General features: G+C 36.1%; 1 protein-coding gene across 2 annotated transcripts in view; it reads right to left on the bottom strand.

Moving 5' to 3' along the window:
• Positions 1-7,481, bottom strand: part of LOC106466155 — a 76,977-nt gene that overhangs the window by 56,549 nt on the left and 12,947 nt on the right. For both annotated transcript variants that reach the window (XM_022394114.1, XM_022394113.1), the window contains exons 3-4: positions 2,825-2,914; positions 1,415-1,585 (exon numbers count right to left, since the gene is read on the bottom strand). The gene's annotated coding sequence lies outside the window, so the exon portion shown is untranslated. The remainder of the gene's footprint in view (positions 1-1,414; positions 1,586-2,824; positions 2,915-7,481) is intronic.

The following is a 7,481-nucleotide window of genomic DNA, read 5'->3' on the forward strand; positions in this document are numbered from 1 at the left end:
GTAATGTGACATACTGTAATGTACACTGTGGCATACCGTAATGTACACTGTGACATACTGTAATGTACACTGTGACATACCGTAATGTACACTGTGACATACTGTAATGTACACTGTGACATACCGTAATGTACACTGTGACATACTGTAATGTTTAAAATAAAGAAAGCTTAACAATGAAAGAGTTTTAAGATCAATATTTATTTAGAACTTATTTCGTTTTACCATCTCTGCGTATGTTGTAAATATATAACGTGATTAAAGAATAACTGTGTAAACGAATATGCTGGAAATCAAATAGCTGAAGAGTATATTTCTGTGTGTTGCTCTCAACAAAGCTGGCCTATAATTTAACCAATTCAATAAGAAAGTCGTGACGAAATAAACTTGTAGTAAAACATCTAGCACATTAGTATTGTTGTGTATTAGAATGCTTATATTGTTTTGAACGTAATTATGTCATAAGTTATTGTCGACGCGTTCATTTCTAGCAGCCTGCTACAACAAGACACGTAGACCCCTGAATAACATCCTGCTGCAACAAGACATTTAGAATGGACTTCTCAATAGCAGTCTGCTACAACAAGACACTTACAATGGACTCCCGAATGACAGCTTGCTACAACAAGACACTTAGAATATAGACTCCTGGAAAACATCCTGCTACATCAAGACACTTAGACTTCTGAATAACAGTCTACTACAACAAGACACTTAGAATATAGACTCCTGAAAAGCAGCCTGCTACAACAAGACACTTAGAATATAGACTCCTGAAAAGCAGCCTGCTACAACAAGACACTTACAATATAGACTCCTGAAGAACAGCCTGCTACAACAAGACACTTAGAATGGACTCTCGAAAAACAGCATGCTACAACAGACACTTAGAATGGACTCTCGAAAAACAGCCTACTACAACAGACACTTAGAATGGACTCTGGACTCCTGAAAAACATCTACCACTTTTGGTTAAAACTACGTTATGAATAAGTAAATAAAACAAACCAGCAAATAAATGACACATTTGTTTCCTACGTACGTAGAATAGTTAACGTTATTTTACAATCATGTTAGGTCTAACGTAACATCACTGTGAACTTTTGGGCCAATGAAAACAAAAAATTAATAAACTATCTTATTTTATAGGATTATATAAACTACCTGTCTTAACATATATATATATATACATTTAAAAACTATATATAGAAAGGGGGGCTTGCACTAATATAGAGCGTTTGTAACCTCAATTTCTAACGATTCGAAAAAAATAACAACAAACAAATAAATACCAAATTTCGAGTAGAACTTTCTTCCAAGTCTTAAATCAGAAATGTAAACGATTATCGAGAACAACTGTAGTCTTTAAATCAGTTATTTATCACTAAAACATTGTATTATTTTATCGTCTCACCTCGACTCTCAGACGTAATGACATTCGCGCAAGCTTTAAACTTGAAAAGCATCCGAGACTCGTCAGTACAAGGATCAGTGGTGGACACCGGGTAGTCACACTCTCCGTGGCCTCGACTGTAAGTGAATGTGAAGGATCCTCGAAATGGGCATGGTAATGGAGTAGTTTCAACTAGCAAAGCACAGAATATATATAAAATAAAAAACAATCGTGAAATTAGTATTGATTGGTGCATGAGTCTTGAACACATAAATGGTGAATATAAAAGCAATAATCGATAGGTCTTCATAAATTATTGTGCATTATTTATCTTTAACTAATCACTTATCCATGAAGGATATCTGTTTTCTATAATGAAACGTATTACAGCACGTCAAAGCAACCTTTGGGGTGTGATTTCAGTTATGTGCCCGGTAAGTTCAAGATAAAATAAAAAAAACTAACAAGGTTAAAAAATGAGGTAGTTGGAAACGTTAACAGAAACCTGACAAGTAAAACCTTTCAGTTTGATTTTGCTGTTTTGCAAGTAAAACCTTTTAGATTAATTTTCCTGTTTTGAAACACATGAAGTAATAAATTGCATGATTTGATATTCATTCGTAAATATTCTGGACTTTTGTATATGATATATATAAAAATCTTATCGTTTGATGTGTATATCACAGTCAAGACTCATGCATAAACACTTGCATTCATGTTTAAATATCCAAAAGGATACTCAATTTCTGCCTTTGATTCATCACCTTATTTAATTTCTGCCTTATTTAGATATTATAGGAAGAAACAATGAAGTTCTCGACAAGAGGGAAGCCTCAATAGCCGCTGCTGTAATCAGACCTCAAATTGGTCAAGAGATGGAGCTATGAGCTAAAGTTTGAACTTGAAAAAAAAATCAGAGCCATTCTATGATTCGCGGCTAAAAATACTTGTGAACTGTCTGTCGTACGTAATTACTTAAAATGAGCAGGCTATACACTTCTAATGGTTTTGGAGCGTAAACGACTACGAGTTGGGCAACTGATTGTAAACGCGTTTGCTCTAATGATGTATTTATAATATTTCGAAACGGTTAAGAAAACCCATTTCTACTGACGCTCAAGCTTACCATTGTGGTTTTGTGAAGCCATACAGAAAGCGAAATCGATCAGCCAGTTGTGATTCGTTCATTAGGAGAATACCACAACCCAAAATAGAACTAATATAATTGTAATTGATGCCATGAGTTGACGCGACATTTGAAAATCTTAGAAAGCGCGTGTTTTATAGGCTTTCCTAATATTAAAGGAGCAACGTAATTAAAAACCAAATAAAAGAGAAAGAATTGAATAGAATTAATGTTATGTTCTGTTTAGTAGTAAACAGCAGCAGAATGACTGGGACTTTATATTGTTCATTATGATGAATACTTACGTCTGAACATAGAATAGAGCAAGGCATCTCCACTTATTTGTATACACAAATCCTCCAGCCTCGGCAGCTCACTCGGTAAGGAGCAGTAAGCTAGGAACAAAATACGTCGATATTATTATTTACTTATAACCAAGAAGATGTGAATCAGAAAGAAACTGAAACAAAAAATTATGTTGGGAACCTTTAATGATAATCGAATGTGGTGCTTGTTTTCAATGGCTGATTGTAATTATTTGTTCCTCTGCGTTATAGAAATGTCCGTCATCCCCTCCCTTCTCCTCCACCAATACGCCTCATATATTTATATATGTTTAACGGCTACCTAGATAGATTTAGCAGTCATCAAGTCATAACTACGTGTTTTGTACGAATAATGTTTATTAATGATTAAAAATAAACTTATGTAAACTGAATGGCTACGAATTATACTTCTCGACGGCAATCTCGTTACTCGGATTAGTACCGTTCGTCTGATAAATGTATGAATGTATTTTACATTAGCTATGTAGGAAAATACCTTACATCATTATTGTAAACTAGCTTATTTCTTTGTTTGTTCTTTGTTAAGCACAAAAATACATAATGAGCAATCTGTTCCCTGCGCATGGCGGGTATCGAAACCCGATTTTTAGCGCTATAAGCCCTCAAACTTACTGATGAGCCACCTGGGGGGAAGGGCTTGTAGGAAAGCACCTTACATCACTATTGTACTTAAAATCTCTAATGATTATAATCTTAATAAGCTGGATACACCGAAGCTCCTGAAATACGTATTCAGAGTCTAGGTACTAACAGTAGAATGAGAATCTTACCTAGTCCGGGTACTAACAGTGGAACGAGAATCTTACCTAGTCCGGGTACTAACAGTGGAACGAGAATCTTACCTAGTCCGGATACTAACAGTAGAACGAGAATCTTACCTAGTCTAGGTACTAACAGTAGATGTGTAAGGAAGGAGAATCTCACCTAGTCCGGGTATTAACAGTAGCTGTGTAAGGAAGGAGAATCTCACCTAGTCCGGGTATTAACAGTAGCTGTGTAAGGAAGGAGAATCTCACCTAGTCCGGGTATTAACAGCAGATGTTTAAGGAACGAGAATCTCACCTAGTCCGGGTATTAACAGCAGATGTTTAAGGAACAAGAATCTCACCTAGTCCGGGTACTAACAGCAGATGTTTAAGGAACGAGAATCTCACCTAGTCCGGGTACTAGCAGTAGATGTTTAAGGAACGAGAATCTCACCTAGTCCGGGTACTAACAGTATATGTTTAAGGAACGAGAATCTCACCTAGTCCGGGTACTAACAGTGGAACGAGAATCTCACCTAGTCCGGATACTAACAGTAGATGTTTAAGGAACGAGAATCTCACCTAGTCCGGGTACTAACAGTGGAACGAGAATCTTACCTAGTCTAGGTACTAACAGTAGATGTTTAAAGAACGCAGTTGTAACTTATCCACACTACTATGCAATTTCAAGATAGCTCCTCTGACTGTTTATATCTGACTTTGTCATTACACCAATACAAAGATTATGCTCTTCCATTGTATGAAAACAATCATTACAATATTGAAGCCAAGAATGGAAACATTTAAGCAAATGCGGAATGGCTACATTACAAAAATAAAAAAGGAGGAAATGATTCTCATATATCTTTATGCACATGTTCAGTTCTCAGTAGTTTATCCTTGTTCCCAGGGGCTCATCCATTGAGAATAGGCCTGTTTTTTCATATATTACCAGTTCGAATTTCCAGTTCTTGAGACTGTAGACTCAATCAAGTTTATCTTCACCATCCGCCAAAGTTGAGCAGAGTAAAATCTTCATTTCGTATTGTATGACAACAAATAGAAGCGATGCCTACACTACATCTCAAACGTAAACTAGAAACGAGCTTGTTCTCTTGTTTTTGTTTGATATTCAATAGACTGGAGAGAAATGTAATGTAAATATAACATGTCTTCCTGGTGAAGAAATATGAAGAACAACGATAAAACGCACCGTTCCAAAATCTACGAAAACCCGATTTTGTATATCGTTATCGTTCTTCGATATTTGGAAGAGCAAAAGGTTTTCGAGATCTAATACTTAGAAAGCTATAAGAAGATTTTGCATATGTAGATAATCCATTGAAAATAATCTCCGTCTAGTTTTTTTCCATATTTATTAGTGCGGAGAGTGTTTGCTACGTACGCTAGACAGATGTCAGAAAAGGGGACATTTTGCTTAGGCGTAATCTTGTGAAATTGTTATTATTTATGTATCCTCCGGATTTATTTTTTTTTTATTTCGAAAAAAAAACAGAAATAACAAAAAGAACCGTCGAATAAATATTTCACAACATCGGACTATTTCCAGGCTTTGATATCAAGTGTTTGATTTCCTGTTTTAGAGCAAAGGTACACACCAATAGGCTACCTACGCTATGTTTGCCGGGAGGAATCGAATCCTAGATTTGAGGGTTGTAAGTCCACAGACTTCCCACTGAACGACTTCCACGTCGTCAGTAAACTATGTATTGAGCGTGAAAATAAATACACGGTTGATTTACAAGTTGTCTCTTTGAAAGTTTGTAGTGTTGTATTTTTAACTTTCTTTAACGCAAATTGGAGTTTATTATGGGACATTACTATAAACGTAAATAAAATCACGACCTTTTTTATTACAGAATGTAACTTTATGAACTCAATATTTCGCTGTTATAGCTTCGTCAGGAGCTATCGATATCCTACAAGTTACGTTCTGGAGATAGAGGTCGTAATTTTATTTACGTTTGCAGTGATTTCTTTATAATGATTATAAAAAGATTAAACCATATTTAATACTCAGTTTATTTATTAAATTTGGCAGTGCAGTTTAAAGCCACGAGCGTAAGGCTGATAAACCTTTTTTTTTTTTGGAAGCATTAGAAGGTTTGAAATGACCCTTTCCTGTTTTAAAAGTTCTGGATGGATCATTACATAGCTGAGTCAACTACTGAAGAACAGGGAGGGATGACGTTGGTTAAGTTTTCAGTTGTTAAGCACTTCAGTAGGCTTGCGACAGCGACTTTAAACAGAAAAATCAAATTTAAACCATTGCTTTCAAATCGCAAAATTCTGCATCTTTGAGCCGGGTACGGTCCAATGGTTAGCGTGTGAGGCTGCAAATCGGAAGGTCTAAGTCTCGAGTCGCGATATGCATTTGAATAATCTCAGCTGCAGGAGTGTTATACTCGTTTATCAACATGTCGCATATGTTGTTTTGTTGTTGTTGTTGTTGTTAAGCGCAATGGTGCACAATAGACTATCTGTGCTGCGCGAAACGCAGAAATGAAGCTTCAATTTTAACGATATAAGCCCTCAAACCTATTTCTGGGCATAGTATAAGTTCTTAGTCAGACTAAGAATAACAGTTTCAGTATCAAATTGTAGAAATGTCTATTTAAATTGTTCCTAAACCAAAATATGCGTTTATCATTCAGCGAAGCCCCCGGTTGCTTAGCGGTAAGTCTGAGCGTTAAAAATTGAGTTTCGATATTCGCAACAAGTAGCACATAGCCAAGTGTGTAGATTTATGCTTTATAACAAACATAAAAAATATTCGGGGAGAATATTTCATGAATTCAGTGTCATAAAGTTATATTGGATCATGATACTGAAAGTGTGGCATTAGGGCTGGATGTGAAGAATTGATTCACGTCCAGCTACCGCAAAATCGCACCAAACACTTTGAGACAGTGAGTGTTCATTTTGGAAGTGACAGTTTAATCCCACTACTCAATTAAAGTATCCAAAGAGCTGACGGTGGATACTGTTGATTGACTAACTGGCTTCCCTCTTGTCTATAGTCTATCAATTCAAACTTGGGACAGTTATAGCATAGACAACTGTTGTGTAGCTCGGCGCGGATGTTTATAACAAACAACCAAAGATCCTTGCGTAAAATCATGTTTTTAAGTAATAACAAAATTCATAATTTGGGTTTTAAATGTTTTTAGACTCTGCGATATAAATTTAGAAGGCTCTTGCTGTTTATCATTATTATTGTTATTAAAAGTACACATGGGTTGTCCCGATAGGTGGCTACAGTGAAGAGTGGATGAGTGAGGTAAATTCAATAACATAAACACCATTCTTAAAGTAACTCAACCTGGTGGTTGGAGTTCTATTCGCAATCTGCGGGTCACGGGGTTCGAATTCAGTCACCGAACATACCTTCCCCTTTCAGCCGTGGAAGAGTTATAATGTGATATTCAATCCCATTTTTCGTTGATAAAGAGTAGCTCAAGAGTTGTCGGTGGATAGATGTTCACTCGTTGCCTTCCCTCTCTCTAGTCAGTCCATAACTTTACAATTAGGTACAGCCAGCGCAAAAGCTCCTGAGTAGCTTTGCGCGAAAATCAACAAACAAACAAATCTAAACTAACTACTGTCTTCGTGCTGACCATCATCAGACAACAGTAGTTTATAGTTGTTGCTGTCGTCCATTAAGTTCCAAACAATATAGTACGCACTAAAAATATCATTGTTGGAAACTTTCGTGAATCTTATAGATATGTGTAAAATATTCATTTCGTAAAGATTGATTCCCAAACTTACCTAAGCACTTTATTACTCACCAAACTTACCTAAGCACTTTATTACTCACCAAACTTACCTAAGCACTTTATTACTCA

The sequence above is a fragment of the Limulus polyphemus genome, unplaced genomic scaffold (assembly GCF_000517525.1).
Source record: "Limulus polyphemus unplaced genomic scaffold, Limulus_polyphemus-2.1.2 Scaffold2170, whole genome shotgun sequence".
Taxonomy (NCBI): Eukaryota; Metazoa; Arthropoda; class Merostomata; order Xiphosura; family Limulidae; genus Limulus; species Limulus polyphemus.